General features: G+C 43.1%; 1 protein-coding gene and 2 long non-coding RNA genes across 10 annotated transcripts in view; 1 reads left to right on the plus strand and 2 right to left on the minus strand.

Annotated features, from left to right (window-relative positions):
* Positions 1 to 23710, plus strand: part of pcdh7b (protocadherin 7b) — a 129121-nt gene that overhangs the window by 80329 nt on the left and 25082 nt on the right. The gene's annotated exons all lie outside the window — the stretch shown is intronic.
* Positions 593 to 19329, minus strand: LOC108167213 (uncharacterized). Its single transcript, XR_001777575.1, has 2 exons — positions 4963 to 19329; positions 593 to 4922 (listed from the first exon to the last, which is right to left on the minus strand). It is a non-coding gene; the product is annotated as an uncharacterized LOC108167213 (long non-coding RNA).
* The window catches only part of LOC103480506 (uncharacterized), a 96138-nt gene continuing 92283 nt past the window's right edge, over positions 19856 to 23710 (minus strand). For all 3 annotated transcript variants that reach the window (XR_001777574.1, XR_001777573.1, XR_001777572.1), the window contains one exon: positions 19856 to 20082. This is a non-coding gene — a long non-coding RNA (uncharacterized LOC103480506). The remainder of the gene's footprint in view (positions 20083 to 23710) is intronic.

A 23710-nucleotide genomic window follows, 5' to 3' on the forward strand; every position in this document is an offset into this window, starting at 1 on the left:
CAGCTTAAGGTTTTCACCAGCTATTTTGACCTGTTGGCAGCATGTAGATGCAGTTTCAAGGTGAAAAAAGAAGAAAAAAAAAAAAAAACGCTGTAGGTGATTTTTGAAGTATTGATAACAGTATCTGATAGTAGCAGTATGGGGATGTGAGATATATTTCCAGTATTTTTACTGCATGTTTTATGAAGTAAGGGACTTGTTCCCCTCCCCCTTTGTTTTTTCCGTTCTGTGAAAAATTATTTTCCCCCCATATAGATTTCACCTCCGTCCGTCGATCCATATATTGACACGACCTGCTTATCTTTGTAGGGTCAAACCGTGTGTGTGTGTGTGTGTGGGTGTGCGTGTGTGTGTGATGGGGTAAGAGAAGGTGAGAGTGGATTTCTTCTGTTTATACTTTCTTGCGAGACATTATAGATTATCAAAAATGATCAATTGCCTGATTAGATATTCATTGCTGTTTTCAAATGTTGGTGTCATTGCAGAGGGGAAAAAAAAGCTGTCCAAAGAAAAACAAAACTAGCTTTATGTGAAAATGTATCTTTTAAAATGGATTAACTGTAATTAAACAAGAAAACTGAGCTTTTTTTCCTTTTTTTCTTTTTTTTTGCTTCAGCAAGATCTAATCATGCAATAAATCACTTACACACAACTTTTTTTTTAACCGTCCCGCAGTCTTAGCGCGATGCTATGAAGGACCGACTCCGTAGAGACTGAGCAAAGTGCGGCGTTCAATGGACCCCATCTCTTACAATTGTGGGAAGATTAACATGCAAATATATCACAAAGCAATACATGATCCATTAAACAAGACAAAGCAAACAAAAAAAAATACGAATAAAACATCTATCAGCTGGAAAGGGCTTAAAAAACAAACTATTCATAGGGTTTGAGACTCCAGTGACTCAACAATGAGTGCCATTATCCACAAGTGGAGAAAACATGGAACTGTGATGTACCTTTCCAAGAATGGCAAGCCAACTAAAATGACTCAAGAGCTTCTTGATGATTCATCAAAGTCACAAAAGAACACTTTTGTTGTAATCTAAAGCATATTTTTTGACAAAGGACCAGGTTTTGATAGCTGTTTAGCTTTAATAAAGAAAATCGTCATTTGAAAAAAAAAAAAAAAAACCTTTTGGCGACTCCTCTGATAATCATTGTCTGTGTTTTTATTTGAGGATCTGAAACATTTTAGTGTGTCACAAAGCAAAGTAGGGAAAAATCGATAAAAGAACAAATACTTTGACGAATTGCCATCGGTGGAAATTCTCTTTTCTTACAAAAAAGAAAAACAACTATGGAGTTGATAGTAAAAATATTGATGGCTGTAATGGTCCACTTTGTTTACACTGAAAGCAGCGAGCTGGAAAAGCCACATTGGGTGGGAGTTTTACGAGACACCAAAAGTTAAGCCAACGGCGACACGTTTAGTATCTTGCTTTAACCGGCGGCGAGCGGAAAAGCGGGGAAGAGATGGACGGATGAACGATGAACGATGGCTCCGTCACGTCACAAGTTGTGAATCTGAAGTCGACTCGTGGCAGCATAGATCATCTTAATCCCTGAGTGACTGCAGATGGAGCAAGAACACGCATGCACGCATACATCTCACCTTGTTCTGCACTCTCCAAACCGCCGCTGAAATCACTCATCTTTATATGAAAAAGAAAAAAAAAAATAATAATAATAAAGCTGCTGCCCCGCTTTAACCACCCACAGGGCTTTGAGTTTAATCTTAATCAAAAGCAGCTGCAGATTATACGCATTAACAACAGATGGATTTTTTTTTTTTTTTTGCATCGAAAATTGTGTTTTACAGACATTTCTTGATTGTTTGCACTTTTTCTCCCTCCCACTCCCAGTGATTTTCTGATTATTACTACCCCGGCTTCTGGTGATTTCATTTTGGTCTTACACACATTATCTGGGCTTAAGACTCGCTGACCAGTTTGGAAAAGAAAAAAGGAAAAAAAAAAAAAAGCCACTGTCAAAACCTTTCATTAGCATCAAAGTCCTAATCCACCTTAATACAAACATGCAGTAATCCCCCCCTCCCCTACCCCGGAGCATCCCTCCTCTTGAAAAGACTATAGCTGTCGACGCTCATGTGCTCTGGCTGAACTCCGCGTGTGGACAAAGCAATTTGTTTCTAGTGCATCAAGGGAGAGTTGGCATGTGGAGGGCGGGGTGTTGTTAGAGGATGCAGAAGGGTGAAAGACTATAGAGCGGATAAAAACAGATTTATTTATTTTTTTTGCAAAGGATTGCAAAAATGAAGACAGCGTGCTTTTTTTTCTTTTTTGGCAGTTTGGAGCTTTGATAGAAATTCCCCGAGTCAGAGTGTTTATTCTTTGGCAAAGGTGATAATAGGAAAGCGGGAGACAGAGAGGGCGCGAGTGGGAGTGCAACAGACGCCATTGTATCCTCCGCTGGATATTACGCAACCCGAGGAACAGAGTCTTCCCTTTTTTTTTTTGCGATAACGTGTGCATGCGTGCGTGCGTGCGTGCGCATCGGTCCGCGCATGCAGGAGATCATTTAAATTTAATCTAATGTACCAATTGTGTGAATAGGGCAAAAAAAAAAGAGAATCATGAGAGAGGGAGAGAAGAAAAAGCATAGTTACCATCCAGATGGCAGACTTCCTAATGAAATGCAATGCTTACACATTTTCTTCTGCACATGCAGACACACAACACGCATGGGAGCTGAAGAAAACAAAAAAAAAAGACAAACTGCTAAAGAAATCTGTTGCTGCTGATGAATTGCGTTTTTGATTTTTTTATTTTTTTTTATCATATCGGCAAAACTAATACCGAGAGCAAAGGCAGAATCATTGGAGCAATATGAACATTTCCCACCATTTTCAGAGATGAAATCTCTTGTTTGTGTTGGAGTGAAGACGAGGGTCGCAGACTAATGTGCTCCCTGGGAGAAACTGAAAAAAAATAAAAAAAATTCAACGATGCAGGAACTACTGACAAACAAGTTGTTTTAAATCAGGCAAAAAAAAAAAAAGGCAAATGTTCACAACCCACTCAGTGACACCAGAGCGAGATGCGTGTGTAGACTGCAAAGGTCTGCCGGACAGGGGTCTCTTTACTCACCCTGACAGGCACGGAGCTGTAAAAAATTGCACCATATTTCCTCTCAAGTCTCGTCTGATACTGGGAAGAGCTATGTTTTAACAGCTGCCTCGCCATTTCCTCTCTCTCTCTCCCATTCCCCCCCCAATCCCCCCTCCCCATTTCAACTATATACAGTACATGTCTATATTTATGTATTTATGTAGCGTGAGTCCTTGTGCTGGGTGTTGGCATACTGTTTTTCTTCCACTCATCAGCAAAAACAGCTAAATCAGTATTCTTTTTTTTTTTTCTTTCGAGGAGACGGAAAAGACAGGTGCTCCAACTCCACCCCCTAACCCCCCATTTTCTGTTCCGGATCGGTCCGCACCCCCATCCAGTGCTCTTGTCGCCGTTGCTTCTCCTCAGTCATCTTGTTGTAATCAGTTTATGCAAAAAAAAAAAAAAAAAAACCTCCCCTCAGATGTGATTCGCAGAGTAATCAGCTTGGCTTCTCACTGAGAAACGTTAGTTCTGGCATTTTGGGGCTCGCTTAATTGAAAATTTGATTCCGCTGCACTCGATGGCCGCTCCCAGCACGCGGAGCTCGGATGCGGCCTCCACTGTATCCAATTAGAAGCCAGTCATCTATGATGACAGTCCTGTGTCGCCGGGGTGGGAATGGGGCGAGCACGGCGAGGGGAAGCTGCAGCCGCCTCAGCAGCTAATAATAGATTAATAACTCCGACGGTGTCTGTGAGCGCTGTTGTGTTGCCATGAGATTTGGTGGGAAAGTTTCAGCCGCTTATTGAAGGGATAAGTTTGTGTCTAAGTTACAGCAGGGCTATTTTCCATGGGTAGCGGATTTTTTCCACCACGGCACTCATAGTGCTAGAGTCATTTTTTTTGCTGGTTGTATACAACAAACACAACAAGGGACAGGTTTACATTTTAATAGCCAAATAACCATCTTAGAGCTACATCGTTTTTACTCACTCTGTTGTATTTTAAACACTTTAGGAAAGGCATCTGTATTATATCCGCAAACAGTTTTAATATTACCATTGTAATTGTTATAAAATATTAACATATTAATTAATGTTCCCGAATCCTCTTCATTTTCTACCTCAGAGTGTTATTTACCGAACCGGCTGCAAACAGGAGTTGCACAAGCGCAGATTCCCTTCAGCGTCGAGAAACACAAGCTAATGACTATAAAGGAGTTTATGGACTTGGTGGCGAAAGATGCTTATGAATTCAGCTGAAAGCTGGTGATGTTCGGGAACCGTGCTGAACAAGAATTTTGTGCTCCAGAGTTGTTGGCTACAAATAACACCTGCCAACTGCACAAGCTGTTTCCTGCAGGATCTACAAACAATAATGACTGCTATTTTAGCAGCAACAGTGTTTTGTTAATGATGTTGCAAATTCCTTTTATGAATTCAGTTGAAATCTCATTTTCTGTCAACTAGCCGGACAGGTTGTTATGTGGGGAATTTTCAACTTTGGATTATAACCAGATCAGATGAGCTGCTTCATGGAGGATAAAAAAAAATACTAGTTGTTTGTAGAAGAACTCAGAATTCAGTTGAAGACAGAAATCATGACCAAGCTATAGGCTGACCACTATTTATGATATAAAAACAGTGAATGGTTTTCAGCGCAAAACCAAAATTATTGAATCGATAAATTTCCTTAGCTACGGGTTAGTATTTGGAAATGCTTCATCTATGGCCGAACGGTTCCTCACCTCAAACTGTCATTTAATGACGCTGCAAACAGAAGTTACAGAAGTCGCTTCGTCGATTCAGAAATGCAAGCCGGTTATATTTGAATTAACTCTTTTCATAATGCCTCAAAGTTCGTGGCATCCGTATTCCCACTCATGCGTTACCCCAGACACACCTGTACACAAAATCCAACATAAACTCAATGTCTTCCTCATTCTTGGTTAATTTTTTATTTTATTTTATTATTTTTTTGCCTCAGACGGAAAACTACAAAGTGTTGTTTTACACCCAGCACTATAGGAGCAAAATCAGTCTGGACTGAGCAGACAACCTTGGATATCTAAGGACAGATATTTGCACTGAACATAGCTTGATCTAAAGCTGCTGTCTCCCCCGTCTGGCACGAAGCGACAAAAAAAAAAAAAAAGCTCTTAATGATGTACTTTTCTACTGCTGGAGCAAACAGACCTCAACAGGTATAGATGTCTGAGAGTCGGCTAATTGCATGTCCCTGCTAGAGCGAATTCTGCTGGCGAGGCCGTCACACCTGCTCACAGGAGCCGCCACCAGTGACAATCAAAAGGAGCCGTTGCTAGAGAGCCCCTGTCTAATAACGAAAGTTCAGGTCTGCGAGAAGGCACATAGCACGAGAGAGAGGAGATGTTTGCATAATGGGAAACGGACTGTGTGTCACAGTGTTAATGTGTGGAGTTTTTTTTTCTTTTCTTTTTTTTGTCTTGATACATCCTCAACCAAATACTGCACCCCTCACATCGTCTTAAATGGCACCCATATGCCACGGCAAGAGTAGCAGGGCGCAGGGCGGCTGAGTGACTGCTGTGAGGCCAAATAGCTTAGTGTACTCTGGGTAAATGTCAGCCCTTCTTAAAAAAAAAGTCTCAATCCTCTGGCTGCAGTTCAGGCCAACTGTGCCTTTTATCCACGCCGCGTAAGGCCAGTGGAATAAAGCTGAGCTGTGAGATGAGTGGGCATGTTTGAAAAGCACCGGGTCTCCCGAGGCTGAGCGCGTCCGTCGTATTTATTATTTAGGTTTCCTCCGAGGTCAAATCGGCTTCCCTGAGAGTCTTGGTGAAATTTGAATTATTTGAAATATTTATTTTATTATTGTTTTATATATTATTGACAAAGCGCTAGAGTACAACGAATCTACGAAAGTAGAGGTCAGAGGTCACGAAAATGGCAGCGCTGCCCATTAGATACAGTGATTACCTACACTGAGGCAAATCAGTCTTTTATTGCTTTTCTGTGAAAATAGGTTTAACTATTCAAATGAGATGCTATTTATGTAAAAAAAAAAAAAAAAAAAAAAAGCAACAACACTGATTTGCATGCATTTCAAGCACAAGAATCTAAGCACTTTATGATGATGCGACCATTTAAATTCTTGTCAGATTTTGTTTGTAAATTAAAGTAAAAGGTTTTTGTTGTCGGGGTTTTGAACCGCTCTACATAAATTGAAAAAGAAAATACACTTTTAAGAGTCTGCTGGCTTCACTCTGGTTTCAATAGTAAAATGTTATATGAATCAAGTTATGAATGGGATACTAGCAAACTTTGGTAATAAAAAAAAATAGATGCAATTAAACTTCAACTTTTATTTAAATGGCTAAGTTTGACGTACTCAGATCTGACATAATAGAAAGTTAACAGTTTCTACTCAAAGTTGATGTGTAGAAGCAGGGGAAAAAATGAGCAAATACAAGAATTTCATCAAGTTTGGCAAAGGGGCCAAATCATAACAGGTCAGAGCATCTCCATAACTGCAGCTCTGGTTGTTCTGCAGTGGTCCGTATGTGTTCAAAGTGGAGGAGCAGTAGTGAGCCGATATCAGAGGCTTGAGTGGCCAAGGCTCATTGATGCTGTTGATGTCGACCTGGCATCCGATTTCCCCCAGAACTTCAATCCAGTCGAACATCCTAGCGACTGCTGGGCAAACAGATCAGAATCTGTCGAGGCGCCAACTCACAACTATTGATGAATCTAGTGCTAACAACTTGTTACAAAATACTGCAGTGAATCTTTTCGGATCTTTTAGGGTCCATGAGTCTGCAGGCTGTTTTGGCAGTAATGAGGGGTAAAATAGTATTAGGGAGATAATCATGTCATGCCTGATTGGTGCATGAGAAAACAAAAACACTTCAGGTGAAATCACCCCCTAAAGACATGGATTTTTTTTTCACAGATATTGGCCATTTAGATGAACTGCAATTTTTTTATATGTGTAATTCTCTTTATTATGCAAATTAGATGTTTAATTTGATATACACTGTTTTGTATGAACATCCAGAAGTAAAACAAAATGCATTAATGGGTCGACCTTATTTTGCTTTAATCAGATTTAATCTTCCAAAAATCTTGGGTATGATTTCCCCCCCACCAAAAAAAAAAAAAGGAAACCGTGCTCATCAGTAACTACAGCCTTTTATTAAAGTTAGATGAAAAACCCAAGTTTTAAAAGTGATGTTTCTAACTCAACCCTGTAGCTGGAACCGTTTCAGGCGGGGAATGTGTGCGCCGCTGACAGGGGAGATGATATAGCGTCTGTGGCAAGTGCTGCCTGACAGTAAATGTCTTCCCCCTCCTCCAGGTTTACAGTCGTAAATGGATTATGGACCACGGGCTCGCTCCTCAGCAGCCTACACACACACACACACGCACACACACACGTCTGCTCCCAGGTTCACGTGTCGCTGTGGAGAGAAGAGCCCATAACCGGCATCCTCAGGAGAGCTGCTGAGGCGTCTGGTTGAATGCTAGCGCGTCACTAATCGCGTTAGCATCGATCATACGACTGCCCCGGCTTTGACCTTGCTGCTCTCCTTTTTCTCTTGGATCAGAGGTGCAGCCGCCGTTCGCGTTAAAGACTCAAAGCTAATGGTGTCAGCACATTAAAGTGGCGCTAATATGTGGAAGCCGCGTTGAAGCCGTCGCTCAGCAGACTCCTCGGTGCGTCTAGTAACCATGGGGTTGTTGAAGCTTACATGGTTTATCCCACGAGTCAGCGCCGATACATGCCGGGCGCTGTCGTGGTTACTCCCCCCCCCCACTCCTGTCCCCGCTTCCCTCCTTGTAATACGCTAATATGCATCAGAATTAAGCCCGAGCCTCTGTAATGAAAACACCGGAATTAGCCGTCAAAATGAGGGCCTCAGTGAAGGGAGCTGCAGAGAATGGCAGGAAGAGGTGGGGGTGGGGGGGTTGCTGATATTATGAATTTAATGTTTCTTTTCATAAAGGCAGGGATGAGGTCGCCACAAATGATTCCCCTCGACATAAGTCCGGGAAATGAAGCTTGCTCTTTTCAGAGTGGATAATTAGTTAGGCTGACAGTCGATCCCCATTTGTGACACTGATTTTTCTTCTTCTTTCCCCTTTCGCTCTCTCTCCGTCTCTCTCTAGTGTTGAACTATAATCCCTCCTTTGAGGACATGGAAGTGACTGAAGTATTTTTGTCCTTCTAGAATATTCCGGCGACTATACACATCGGCCCCCTTGTAATTAGCAAGCATCTGACGGTGAAACCGAGAGCCCCTTTGACCTCGGTCCCGAGATACTTTTCCGTGCCTTTGCCTCCTCGCGTTTGACTCCGCGTACACAAGGGAGTCAAGTTAGGATGAGTAAGCAGTGTGGCGTCATCGGAGCACAGGGCGTACCCTCGTCACCCTTCACCGAAACGCAATGATTCAGCGTTAATTCGAATAGTGCCGCCGCGTTTGACGCGCAAATTCGATCGCCTTTGAAAAGTTATCCTCACCTCTGTTGCTTTTTATTTTTTGTATTTTTATTTTCCGTAAACTGCCAACTTGTTGACTGTCTGCGTCCGCCGATGGTTATCACAGCTGATGATGCCCTTCCCTGTCAGGCCGCGACCCCTTCCACTCCCACTGAATTATCATCTGTCAGGGGCAGCGTGAGTAGAGGGTAGATGGAAGAGGGAGGGGAGAATACACAGAAGCAAGGGACAGAGAGAAGATTTGGCTGGGTGCCTCCGAGGTGTTTAATTGTCTTCATTGATGACTGCCCCACCTGCTCGCTTGACACAAATTTCCCAGCCGAGGCGTGTCATGCATACGCAATAACTCATACACTCGAGCACTTGGGGATTGGGGGGGAGATTTATTAAGACCCGATGAGGCTGAGTTTTTAGCAGAAATTACACTCATAAAGTTGTAAAGAACACAGCATAGGGTCCAAGAATAATGAGAAAACAGATTTTTGATTCGCAGCATAAAAATGAGATCAGCATAAAATGCAATCACAGCACATACGACAAACCATAAACAATAATTAATTCAGACAATCGGGGCAGGTAACTGCAGTGTCCTCCTGAAGGGACGTGGGAGAAAGGTGAGTGTCCAGTGAACATGGGGGTCTTGAATGATACTACCAGCCTTCTGCTGGAGTGCGCAACTGTAAATGTCCCTAAGGGGAGGCATTGTAATCTCATTTGATTTTTCTGCTGCCCTGGCAACTCTAGCAGAGGAGCAGCTGATCCCCAGCAGTAGTTATGGAGGTACTTAATCAGCGGAGTCGAAGGAGGCGGGCCTGGCAGAAACATCTGGCAGTGGACCTTCCTCAACTAGTGTGAGATGTTTTGTGGATCGTTTGAGGTCAGCAGAGATGTGGACCCCGACAAACACGGAGGTCTTCATCCTCTCTGCCGTGTCCGTATTGGTGCAGAATGTGAAGTCTGCTTAGTTATTTTCTAAACTCCATTACCACCTCTTGTGTTCAAATGCTTGCCCTTCTTCATGTAGGCTCATCCGCTGTTTTAGCTGATCGGTCATATGATGCTGGCAATCATCTGCAAACTTGACAATGGTGTTGCTGTTGTTGGGAATGCTTAAACTTCCGTTTGCGAAAATCGGAGTAGAGGAGAGGGCTGGTGGTACACCCCTGTGGTAGGCTTGTGATTTGCATGTGAGTGGAGGAGAGCCGCTTATTCACCCAGACGTTTTTCCTTTTCGTCGTTTTCAATGTCTCGGATTAATTGCGGATTCTTGAGAGTGATTGAATTAGCTAGTTCTAGTGGGGGTCAAACAAATGATGTAACGAGAGACATGGCATCTCATGCCTTTGACCTTGGCCTTTCACTAGTCCCCTTCACCATAGAAACGATTCCGAGAGGTGCTCGGGTCGTTTAATTTAATTGCAGGTTGCAAACGGAAATGCCCCCGATCTCCAAACAAAAAAGAAAAATTCCAGCACCCCTGCTCTTGTTGTAACCTAGATTTGAACATAAAGACATTGCCCAAAAAAACAAAAAGGGAATTTTACTGTTATGAGGGGGGGAAAAAATAGCACGTCAACACATCAAGATCCTTCCCACGTCTTTTCTTTCTCTCCTAGGGATTTGGCTCTGCTGCAAAACCAGAAAAAAAAAAAGAACGAGAAAAGTTTCAATCAGGACTTTAAACTATTCAGGTCTGGCACTCCTTCTCTTACCCCTTTCACCCTCTTTACTGCAGACAGTATGGTTTGAAAAGGTCAGCACTGTCTGTCGACTTCATTTGAGGGTGTCTGAAGACCCATTTAGGAATGATTTTAACTTCAAATGTGCTGACCTAGACGCCTCTGGTCTGCCTGAGTCCAGGGTAGCAAGCTGTGATTCTCCCTGCTCACTCAGGCCATCTCGCTGCATTAGGCTCTCACCCTGCTTGATTCATTTGGATCACTTTCACAGAGAACTCTGAAAGCCCCAGTAAAATGCTTAAGCAGGCTAAACACCACATATAAAATTTAAATAGGCCTTTAGCTCACATGTGGCCTCTCTTTTGTGTGTTTTATTGCTGCGAACTCTGTATCATAAAATTCTTTTGGTATTAAAGCTCAAATGGAAAGAAATACAGCAAGTGTTTGCAAAGGTGTTTGAACAAATAGGCCTTTGATGAAATAAGTGTTTGGCCACAGAAGATGGAAAGTGTTTGTGTTTTTCTTTAAAGCTTACCTTGTATTTTCAAATCTTAGATATATTTCAATTTAAAAATATGTTAAAATGCATTACTTTTTAGCTTTTTGGCTAAGAAGCTAAAATTAGTCCTTCTACATAGTCAGTTTTCATTCACAAACTTCCAATTTCCCCTTGAAGAAGATATTGTATGTAAAACATTTTTGTTAAATCTCCTTAGCACAGAGCTCATTTAAATATGCACTCCATTGAAGTTTCAAACCTGACATGTGAAATAATGACTGCAGAGGTAAACTTCATGTTTTCAGCAGCATGTGAATCATTTATCGTATTTGCTCTTCTCCATATTTTATTCACAAAAAGCCATCACGCCAGGGATTTATTATTTTTTTTATATAGAATTCATTGTAGTGCACCACAAATCTCACCTCCTCGATGTCTCCACCCGATAGCCGGGTACGACACTAATCGTTCCAGACCGGTATGGAGGTGCAGACAGCGAGCAAAGGCGTGACAGAGGGATCTGCAACGGAGGATAGTGGGGGGGGGGGGGGTTGTAATGGAAGGAAATGAGTCAAAGGGAGAAAGTCATAAAATAGCCAGAGGTGATCCCGTTGGCCAAAGTGGGCCATTTGTGTGTGCCTGTTTATGTTTGTGTGGCGGCGGTAAATAGATGTCAAGCCCTATCATCTTTGCCAGCTTAACGAACCATGGCACCCTTGCTAGGCAAGGCCGTGAGGGCACATGGGTTAGAGCTTGTTACGGGAGCCCCACAAACACTCGCGGATTCCCACACAGATGCTTCTCCCTTCGTGCCGACATGCTCTCAACATCAGGAAAAATAAAATACATAAATATGTCTGTTGTCCACAGTAGATGCTACTATTGCCTGATGCAACGTTCTTGAACGAAGCCCTTTCCAGTTTCAGTGACAGGAAGTGAAAAACTCCCACACTTGTGTTTTGGCTCATGACCTCAAGCCCACGGGTATGATTAAGCGGAGGTAAGAACATGACCAGTGCCTTCTCTTTAAACGTAAAGTGTCCTTAGAAAAAAGAAAAAAAAAAAAGAGTTTCCAATGAAGCTTGAGCACATTTGGCTGAAGCATACTGTAAGTGAGCGAGAGTGTGTGTGTGTGTCTGCTTTTGCGTGGAGGACGCAGGAAGTGTCCTGCCCCACTTCTCTCCTCTTGTATCTTAGTGGGAGTAGAGAGGGAGTCTGCTGTCTGTCCCTGGCTTTAAATAGCCGCTCCCACCCCATGGGGGGCCCCACCACTGTACGCAAGCAAAGTCAAACTCTGTGAAACAGCGCACATTCTTCGGCTCGTTTACCCTTCAAAACACCGAAAGGGAGAGTGTGTTGGGGGAGTGAAGGGGGAGAAGCCCCATTTCAGATATCATTTGTGCGAAAACATCCAGAGTTCCAGTTTCTGAAACTGTCAAATCGATACCAAATCAGCACCTTCCTTCATGTCCCTCCCTCACTCATCCTCGAAACCTACAACTTCTCGATCAAATCCTTCCACCATTTGCTCAGTCACTCAATCTAACTTTTTCTGTTTTTCCGCTCTCACTCTACTCTCTCTGTAGAGCACCAACCAATTTGCAGGGAGTAAGTTAGAGAGGACGATATGAATCTTATCTCCCCGCAGCTTTAATTATTTCATCTTCAAGGTGCGTTCTGTGTGTCTTTTTTTTTCAGATTGGGGCTGGGGTTATTAAATAGTGTCCATTTTAATCAAGGCATGCAATAGCCCCCAAATTGGACAAGTAATTAAAGCTGGAATAATGAAATTGAATCAGAAGCGTGGACTTTTCTTTTTTCTGAGCAGGGTTTGGTTAAACTTGCTGTTGTTGATTTGCTGCTCACTGACACGTCCAGTACAGCTGAGATTGGATTTGTGTCTGAGGGGCTTTATTTTTTGTGTTTAAAGAGAAAGAACCCTAAATGATAGGCCTTTGTTGCCGTTTTTCCCCTTCAGTTCTCTTCCTCTCAGTGTCTTCAGTCTTCCCTGCACTTTGTAACATAGCATTAATGTCTTTGCCTCCCCAGCAGAGTCTGATAATTACCAGCAAAATGAAGAGAACCACTGAGCCGCGGTTTCATATACCACAAAGACACCTTTTTATGGGATTAGAGTGTCCCCTTTTTTTACCGAGTGGAACAAGTGTGTGTTTGTGGATGGGTTTCCTGAGCAACAGGGTACATCAGTTTAATGCTATTTGTCATCACTCTTGAAGTATTTGTGTGTTACTTAGCAAAAAATAAAACCTTTTAGATGGACCCTGCAGGTTACCGTCTATCAGTAGACTGTTTTTGATATGTAGCCTCAGAGGCTAAGACAGAAACAACATTTTGAAGCTAATAGCAATTGGATCTTCCTTTGTATTTGTGTTTAAAGTTGAAAAATCAATCAAATAATCACAGAGTGTAGAATCTTACCGACTCATTTTCTTTTTGGCTGTTTATGCTTCTTCGTCTTAATCGCTTTTAATGACCTCACGGATATTCAATTTTAAAACGGGTTCTTAATACCAGGTGCCACTAGCGGCGCTCGGAGTGCAGTTTCACAACTATTTCTGTTGGTCACTCTTTTAGCCTGTGTCATGGAACGCGTTGGGATCGAGGGCTGTAGTGCCCAAAGTTTACAGAAGGCGGGTCTGACTTTCTCTCTCCAACGTTCTCCGCATATCATCTCAATCATCGTCCTCGTCTCCTTGCTTCCCTTTACCTCGCATATCTATTCGCTTCTGCCTCGAGGTGCTCGTTCTCCCTTTCAGCTTCACTCCAAACAAACAGCCGGTGGATCACTGAGGTTCTCCGGGATATGCCTTAGGGATACAGCGGAAAAACTAAAAGTAGGGAGGAGGAGGAGGAGGAGGAGAGACTCGCACTAGGAGGAATTGCAAAAATGATGAAAGGTGTGTTAGAGATAGGTGGAGGGCTGAGCCCATCCTTGGTGAGCTGTATGCTTCTCTCCTCAGAGAAAAAATATGGTTGGCGGTGGAGTATTCATACTGGTCAACGTGTGTTTTTACTGCACAAGTCTATCTCTTGCTGTTTAATATTCAGGTTAACTCCTGAATGCATATGATGTCATGTTAGCAGTAGCCGTTGTGTGCTTGTCTATAGAGCCAACAATGCGGAGGGGGGGGTTTGTTTATTTGTTTGTATTTGTGTGTCATGCTCTGTAAGACATTCCTCACCGAAGCCAAAACAACAGAAACTCTCTCTAGCGTTGCTCCATTTCTGCTGTGTCCTGGCAGGCCTAATGCACAGCTTCTGCAAGCAGGTAATTAATGGCAATACACTCCGCTGCTAAGGATGGAGAGCAGAGGAAAGAAGGCTTAGTTTAGAAGAAAGCCTCGGGGAAGGAAGGAAGGAAAAAAAAAGAGGAATCTGAGCATTGGAGAGATTTTCTCTCTGTTGAGGGGAAAATAATGCCAGACTCGACTTGTGCTTGTGAAATCAAAATGGCTGCCGTGGAGAAAAGCTTTTATCCTCGGTGAATGTGCTGTTCGCTGAGTCACAGCTTATCTCTTTAGCGACGCTTTATTACTCATTTGAGTTTTCCATATGTCAAAGGCAGCACGGAGAAGAATCGGGTCCGTAGGGGAGAAAGATAACCAGGCGAAGTTGATCGACATTTAGAAGTGATGAGCAGTCCCCCCATCGCTTCAAAATCACAGACCCTCCTGCTCTTTTAATGCCGGCAGCTGCACAGTCAACCCCAAGGAGAAACAGGGCGCCGAGGCGAGGTGAGGCTCCTTTGTCATCAATTGGACGTTTAAACCTAATGTGAAGGAGTGGGGAGCTGGGCGGGCCGGATCGAGTCCAACTCCGAAAGCCGGACCGGACTCTGGTCCCCAGCACACTACTGGCATTGCTTCTGTCCACTTCCTGTGTCAAAGGTCGCAATGACAATTCGCCAGTACCGTATTTAGGAACATTACCACCATCACTCATGGCAGTAATGAGGGGGCAGCAGATGGATGCCATTCTAGAAACCGCTTTTAATGACTGAACAGGGGACTGGGCTCCTCTCCCCTCCCCAACTGGACACTGCAGATTCTCCTTCTTAAAGGGCAACTGCCAGATTTCAAAGCCAAATGGAGGCAGGAGGACTCATTTCTAACACTTTTTTTCCCTCTCCTGTTTTAGCTCTGCTGAATAATACCCCCCTTTGCTATTGTGGCCAGTTGAAACAGTAGATGAGAGGCAGAGCATTATCCTTTGGTTCTTCTATTTTCATTCTCTGCAAGCTGAGCAAAACAGGCTTTGATTTTATCCAGTGCTATATATTTTTTTTCCCCATTTGGAATCGCCTTGTCTCGCTTTGTCCATCCTCTACACCCCTACACCAAATCCAGATTTGCCCCCCTTGCAATCCTCTGTTTTTGTGAACAGATACTTTTGATGGACAATCAGTTCTGGCAGATTTAGAATGGGATTTAGCATTACAAAGGTGGTCCCACAACATTGTAATTCCCCACCCCCATTCTTTCCTCCTTGCCGCTTTTTGTTGGGGAACAGAGGAATACTGTACATAAACCACCTTATGGAAAAGCTAAAGGGCTCTTTTCTATGTCAGTTTCTTGTGTGTGTGTGTGTGTGTGTGTGCCATTGCAGTCATTAAAGTTGACTAATCTCAAACTAGTATATTTCAACTTTTAATTGCTCCATTAATAAGCCGAGTGTTGTTTTCTTCCTCTTTTTGTGCACCTCTGTGTGTTCTCAACTGGAGAACAACAAAATAAAAAAAAATAAAAAAATCACAGTTTAGAAACTTGCTAGAAATCGCCAGGGAGGAAGAGTCTGAGGTTGGGAGGTTGCATATCACGACCCCATGAGGCCGTTCTGCTATTACCTCATTTCCCCCGTCGGTAATTATTGGTGTGTATTAGCCCGTTAGCCGGCTCAGATGAAGGCCTTTCAGGACGCAGAGGAGGCCGCGGGAGGCACAATGCAACAGGATACCGGGGCCCATCTTCCCTCCGGTCCCAGAGGGTAAACCAGGAAAAACAGCTTAAGCAAACAGCCTCCCAGGTAGTGTCCTCATTAGCGCCATCCTCGCTATTAACAGCATTAGTGCCAATGTTTTGATTGCTGTCATTATCATTAGCAGCTTGAGCTACCAGAGAGGGTTTGGCAGTGGGGGTATGACAGGTGTTTTGTACTTGTTGACAGCCCAAAGCAGGCAGGTTGTTGTCTGGTATCAAGTCAGGCAAGTCTTTTTGTTCCAGATTGATATTCTTAGAGAACAGAGATCATTTTTCAGATGTACTACAGGTTTTTTTTTTGTTGTTTTTTTTTTACCTGTGGGCCTTTCTCAAAATTTCCAACCAAGATCAGTTGTTTGAAGCTGGTGACAATACAGTGGCACATTATTATGTGTAAGTCAGTTTACACGTACCGACCACTTATTAGACAGTCGTTTTGGCTGCAGAACTCCTGTAATTCTTTGTGACACGGATTCAACATTGTGTCAGAAGCATTCTGGAGAGAGTTAGGACCATTTTGACATCATAGCATCATAGTTACCGTAGATTTGTTGGCTGCAGATCAGTGGTGCAAATTTCACAAATGCCCACCATATCTCAAAAAACACGCTCTGCTAGTTTGAAATCTGTCGTGCTCAATAAACTAAAGCCTTTTAGTTTCCTGTTATGTGTTGATGAGCGTGTTACCAGGTACATTATTCTGCCGCTGTAGCCCATTGGCTTTGAGGTTTGGCTTTGCGTGTGGTCAGAAATGGTTGCAAAGGGTCTCTTGGTTGCAAAGTCTGATTATTTGGTGCTGATTATTTCCAGCTGCTGTTCCCATTTTATCATCTTAAGATCATCGTTAAGATGGTTGTGTTGTGTTTTTAGGTCTGATACAACCTTTGCTCCGCAGACGTTCTACATTCCTAGTTTTCTAAAAACTCGGACCAGTGTGTCTTGCACTTAACCCTCCTGTTGTCCTCGGGTCAAAATGACCGAGATTTGTATGTGTTTTCCCTATACACAGAAAATGAGGACAACAGGTTAAAGCTACTATTCTTACTTCCCCATTTTAGCTTTCAGTTTGAACCTCATCAAGTTGTATGAACATGTTTACATGCCTAATGGCACTGAGTTACTTCTGTTTGATTGGCTGATTTAATTCTTGAGTTAGCAAGCAATTGAACAGGTATACCTAATAAAGTAGAGGGTGACTGTATGTAGGTAGTTAGTAACTGAAAGTTCATTAAGTGAATCTCCAGGCAGCTTGCGCTGGTCTCCCCACTGCTCTCGGCTTGTTTATATGGGCGTGATTCATGAGGTCATTGAGATTTACCGCAGCAAATTGCTTTTTCTCCCATAATGCCCTGCCCGTAACAGCATGACACTACGGTCAGTAAAAACTCGTGCAGCCCTGATCTTAAAATTCATCTTATAAGGCTGGGACCGCGCACATCTCTGGTTTGCCTCTCTCAACCTCCTCCTTCGCACAAGTTTTAAATCAGCAAAGTTACTTTGAGATAATTATGCACTGGCAGACTGAAATGTTGCCTCAACGGAGCAAACAATTATGCAATGTTCCAAAAAAGCAGAAAAGTCTGAGCGGAATCAGAGGAGATTAGGAGGGGTTTGCAGTAGCACAGATTTTTGTCATCTTGTTGGACCGGCGATGCACACATTTCTCAGGCCAGGTCTGTGATTGACAGCCCAGGTATCGGCGAGGGAATGTGTTCACGGGGGAGTGGTTGCGTGGTCACACAAGTGTGCATTCCGTATTAATGTCATCCATGTTGTTGGTGACCCCAATGTGCCGTGTGCACGCTTCGACGGAGACAGACAGCTGGGAGGTAGAGGGGAATCAGGAGAGGGAAGAAATATCAAGTTGAGAAGGGACTGATGGCCGGCTTGAATTGGACAATGCGATGACACTTTATGGGTATCATCTTTTGTGGTGGTGTTTCTTGCCTCTCTGGCATCACTGCTTGGCGTCACAGAAGTATAAATTATAAGGAAAAATGAATCAAAGCTGGGGGTTTTGGCATTTACAGTCCCTTGCAAAACTATTGATGCACAGGTGAACTTGACCCTTTTTTTGTCATATACCTCAATGTCCTTTTTTGGCTATTATAGACCAACATGACTTATGAAGTTGAAAGTCAGTGGTTAAACCTACCAAGACAAGGCCATCTACCTTAAAATGACTGGGTGGACAAGAAGATCATTAACCAAAGAAGCAGCTAAGATGTAACCATGGTAACTGGATAAGCTGAAGAAGTCCGGAGGTTAGGTTGGAGAATTTGGCAAGTCAAAAGCCACTTTTAAGTTCGAAAGCACCATGTCCACACTGAAACGTATTGGTGGCAAGAAACAAGAAAGCTTATCAGAAGGTCCAAGCTTTTAAAAAAACATCAGTGCCAATATAAGTCCCTCTTAATTCCATAATTATGCACTGCTTTGTGTTGGTCTATCGCATAAAATCCCAATAAAAGTGTACTGCAACATAAAGTTTTTCAAGCTCGTCTTTAAATCTCATTTTAAGTTATCTCCCATTCCTGGCCTCCTACATTACCGCCGGCAGTCATTTGACAGGTAGGACATTAAACGCTCAACTGCCAGTTGCCTTTAAATTGCAGCTCCTTACATGTGACATTAAGAAACCTGGTCGTGCAAGACACAAAAGGAGGACAGAGTGTGAAAGCGAGGGGAGGGAGATCAGCACTGGATGTGATGTCAGAGGAAATTAGAGCCTTTCAACTACTTATTGACTATTATTCACGACATAAAGAGGGAAATCAGAGAAAAAAAAAAAACGTGGATAAAAGAGTTGCTGCATTCGACCTTTTTACTGAAATTCACCCCCCCCCTCGGCCTCCCTCCCCGCTGAGCAAGTCTTGAGTCAGTGTGGTAATTTAATGTTAAGTCAGTTTAAGAAGCTCATCATCATTGCCAGTCTTTTTATATTGTTTTCCCATCAACGTTGATACAATGAGGAAAAGCTTGTCATATTAGTGCGTGGTGGAGACACTCATCAGACGCTGCTGCCTAACAGTCTAACATCATCTAATTGGAGCAGCCTAGGCCTTTGTAGGGTTTAATACCAACCGCTGCCTGATTGTTTCCATCTTTTCAGGGGAGCAGGTGTTGACATTTGGACACTGCGCATTCGGCGAGCGGGTATGAACATAACTATTGGCATCAACCCGGGATGCCAACATCTTTATGGTCTAATCCTTCATTAAGCCCATTGTCAAAGCCATGGGAGGGAGGATATTGATTGGGATCTGAAAAGAGAAATCTATGGTTTTCACACATTGAACAACTGACTTGCTGTCGCTGCACACTGGAGATGAATCACGCTTCTCTTAAGGCCCATTATTCACCCATTATTGGCAAGTTCTTGTGCTCACTTAATTGGACAAGTTGTCCACAGCTGCCAGCCCCCTGGGCTGGCCAAGATGGAGCCTCAGCCAATCAGCCTAATTGATCCCAGCAAATGGTGTTAGTTTTTGCTTGTGGTATGCTATGTTGGAGGACATTTTGGGAGGTAATATAGTTTTGGGCTGCACAGTGGCGCAGTTGGTAGAGCTGTTGCCTTGCAGCAAGAAGGTTCTGGGTTCGATTCCCAGCCCCGGTCTTTCTGCATGGAGTTTGCGTGTTCTCCCTGTGCATGTGTGGGTTTTCTCCGGGTATTCTGTTTTCCTCCCACAGTCCAAAAACATGACTGTCGGGTTAATTGGCCTCTCCAAATTGTCCCTAGGTGTGTGTGTGCATGGTTGTTTGTCCTGTTTGTCTCTGTGTTGCCCTGCGACAGACTGGCGACCTGTCCAGGATGTACCCCGCCTCTCACCTGGAACGTTAGCTGGAGATAGGCACCAGTACCCCTCCTGACCCCACTGAGGGACAAGGGTATAAAGAAAATGGATGGATGGTAATATAGTTTGAATTTCTCACAGAAAAAAAAAAAAAAAGAAAAAATTGGGGGAGGGGAAATACTATAGCTTCCACTAACAAGTCAACCGTTTGATCAATTATTTACTTAGCAGCCATTTTTAAGTCTACATTGGCAGTGCTTGGCTTCAGATTTTGTGCCAACCTCTGCTCGCTGTCTATCCAGAAATGCTTGAACATGAGAACATTACTGCTAAGTAAAAGTTCAACGTTTTATTTTTGTCTTGGGAAGGTGCATGTAGGACCACCCAAGAAGAGGTGTCCTTTTCCTGTCAGGACGAAAGACAAAAGAAGAGCTCCTTCTAAGTGATTTAGTGTGGTTTCTGTCAGCAAGCATCATTCCACGTCAGTAGCCTTCAAAGGAAGCATGTCTCAGGCGTTCTGATTCGCTGCCAGAAACGTTTCCAGCCCGTTTTTTATCTGTCCTGTGAAAGAGAAACAAAGAAAAGAGAAAGAGAATAGAGTTAGTACTACAAGGGTGAAGGGCGGGGCACGCACAAAGAGACCTGCCCTGGAGTAAAGACATCCAAAATGCTCACGGTCATGATTGATGGACTGTTGCTGGTGTCCCCGAGGAGAAAACGGACTTGGGCTCAAATAAAGAAACTAAACAAGGATAGGATGTATTAGGATAGGTGAATTCAGATCAAACAGGATCACCTTCTTTGCTAAGATGACAGAGTGGTGCAAGAGGCCTGTTTGCAATAACTCATCATTCAATAGGTTTCGGAACAGCACCAGCAGCAGACGGTCTCAATCAGCCTGAAATGCTGCCGTCAATGCTGGGTCTTCTGCATCCGCGTCAACAGCAGAGGAAAAAAAAAAAAAAAAAAAAGAGGAGATGATTCCAAAGGAGGGAGGAGCGGACACACGGGGGCACTCAGCGGGCATTTTAAACACGCCGCCGTTAAGCAGACACATACTGATTCTCTCCGGCGAGAACCAAAAGGAGACATTTACATCCAGCGGCTTTTCAGAAACATAAAGGGAGCAGCGCGCTCGGAAACCCTGGTGCACCTCTTCTGCGTAATAAAAGGTGAATCTTTGAACTAAATGTCTGTTTGATCTCACTGGAAAACTCCCAAGTACATGGGAAATAAATAAAACCATGAATAAATAAATAGGGGAGGTCTGCAGGAGGGGAGGGGGAGTCGCGGTTGTGTGTGGACTCCTGTTGTCAGGTCCTTCTGTCGGTGTGAATTATTGCTGATCCCGCCACACTTCCAGTGGGGAGGCGCCTGTAGTGATTCAGTCTTTGCAGGAGTTCAGAGCGTCAACCGTCTCGCCCTCCTCTGAGCGTCCTTTGCATGGTCTTCTGCAAAGTGAGGACAATTTTGGCAATGCTGCTCAGCCGCTGCAATGCTGTGTTCTGATCATAAAGACTGATCTGCCGGTACCAACGGTGACGGTAATTATGCAGTGCACTCCACTTGATTGATTCTGCAGCGTGCGGCCATTGTTATAGCAACTGGAATTGGGGCATTGTTGGTTGTTACGTTATCACGCCTTTCCACTTCTTTCGTAAGCTATGTCGTTGTATTTTTATTTATTAAAAAAAACAACATCTGCCAGCAACCATTTTATATTCATGGATTGATGATACGTCCTACTTCAGATGGTTGGATAGATTGGTAGCTTATTCAGGAGATTTAACAGATAACAAGGCTTAGTAAATTGCAACAAAGTTGGTTTGCTCCTTTTGAGCCGTTTTTCTTGAACCGCAAAACTCGGTAGTTTAATGGCTATTGTTTCAGTCGTAGGTTTTGTGGTTTGTCTGTCAGGACTAGATGTCACTACAACAGTTCTTCTCCATCCCAAGGGAGAAACCGACTGCATTTTACACATTTATTATCAATGTCAGGGAGCATGGCTGCACTCTTGCCTTTCCGTTCAGATGCACGCCAGCTATTTTTTTGGCTCACACGCTTGACCCCTTTCGCTCCCTCCTGCTGCTCCTCCCCAGCTGATCGATAAACCTGCCCTGATGAGTGGAGACTCCTTGTCACCGTCTCCTAAGCCAAAGGTAATCAATAAAAAAACAATACCCCCTCTACCTCCATAAGCGCTGAGCCCCATTTGTTTTTGCCTTTTATTAGTGACAAACCCGTTTTCTATCAAAATGCCTTCTGACAGCAATGCAGAAGCATGTAACCAACAAAAAGAAAAAAGGTATTCTCGATTGGCCAGCATCTGTTGGGCACAGCGAGCCAAAGCTTGTCTCGTAATGTTAAGCTTTGCATGTTGAAATACTCAAAAAAAAAAAAAAAAAAATATATATATATATATAATCTTGTACTACCCAGATTCACGAAATCATCTGTAGTATTCATATTGATGATGACTAAAAATCCAAATATCTCCAAGTAGAATTTCACATTCTTCCACTCTGAAACAAACACAGGCATCCTGTATACCCGTTTAGCCTCATTTATACGCTGGCATGCAGCAACGTAAATCTTGGTAATATTCTCCCTCGCTTGTTTGTGTAAGTAAATATGTGCTCACTTTCAGGAAGAAGGCCTAATCTGTGCTGAGCTGTTAGCAGCTGATATGTTTGTTGTGTATTTAATATTTGCCGGGTTTCCCTGCCTCGTTGTGATATCCACAGCTCAGATCGATTGCTCGGAGATTTAGCAGAAATGTATTCAAATTCCAAAATCTGCTCACGGTGTTGCAGATGAATTCCCTCGTCTTTTGCTGCGGCACAAATCCAACCCCGTATGCAGGGACAAAAAAATAAAAATAAAAAATGCTTTCTCTTATGGATTGTGAAGGAACGGCACAATAAGCTGTCTATAAAGATAATAAAGATGCGCATAATGAGCTACCGTACCAATGACGTGTAAGAGTCGATGGTAGGTGGTGTTTTGTTGCCTATACATTTACGTTTGCTCGACTTTTTCCCGTGTTCGCCCTTTCTAATTTTATTTCGTAAGTGCTCTTACTGTACTGCGCCACGACGGCTCGGCTATCTCTGAGCGATGTATGAGAGATGAAAATCAACTTGCATGAGATATTTAGTGACAAGGGAGGAAAAATTGTTTTGACACATCAATAGCTGCTCCTCCTGAGAAATGGCCGGGCCGACCCGCAAGAAATAAGCCTTGCAGTTATTATCTCCGGAGACTACAGTCTGCTCTCTTCCCTCCTCGGACTGTGTCGGATACGCATCAATTTAATACACCACCGCAGGCACTCGCGTGGTATCCAGGTTTCCTCTGGACACATCTGAAGACTAATCTCATACTTTAAGGCCTAATACAATTAGGCTGTATTGAGCTAATGTGTTGTTCCATACGTAGGTTCCTATCCAGTAAGTGATGGAGGCCGCCGCTTGCCGCAGGCCTGAGAGAGCGAGAGAGAGAGAGACATATGAGATTGGGTGAAAAGGTTATAGTTGTGGGTGAGCGTATGGCCAAGAAATAAAACCCTCAGTGTTGCAATTTAAGAAACCCAGGACTCTGGGAGATAATTCATTAATTCCTCATGAACTGGTGGCACTTTTCATTTCTTAATTTGCTTTGGAAATACGGGAATGATGTCAGATTTAGGAGACCATGTAAAATGTCTTAAGAAACACACAGACTGCATGTTTCAGCAGCCGTATGTGATATAGTGCTTTCTTTGAAATTATATGAGCTGCTGGCTTGTAAGCTTTGGGTTCGATTTTGGAAAATCCCCTCCAAGGTTTATGAAAGTTCCATAATGTAGCGTGTCAATTTAAGTCGCGAGTTCCTGGGAAGGTAATAGCGAGATTAAGACAGTAACCTGTAAATTGTTCCAGGAAAGAACATAACGTATAAATATATGTAAATATTAATTTTCAATAAGAACCAGAAAAGGGAAACTGAAAGATTAAGGTTAGTTCTAGGATGGTTCCAGAATCTAACCTGAAAATTGTATGTATGTTCTGGAAACTGATAAGCAAAGAAAAGTAAATCTGTGGAACTTGTGGGATGTTTTTAAGCTAAAGTGTAAACTCTGGGTTGGTTTACACTCTGGAAAATAAGATTTAAGTTATTAAAAATTCAAAGAAAGGTGTCTCAGTTCTAC

Source organism: Poecilia reticulata, linkage group LG18 (genome assembly GCF_000633615.1).
Source record: "Poecilia reticulata strain Guanapo linkage group LG18, Guppy_female_1.0+MT, whole genome shotgun sequence".
Taxonomy (NCBI): domain Eukaryota; kingdom Metazoa; phylum Chordata; class Actinopteri; order Cyprinodontiformes; family Poeciliidae; genus Poecilia; species Poecilia reticulata.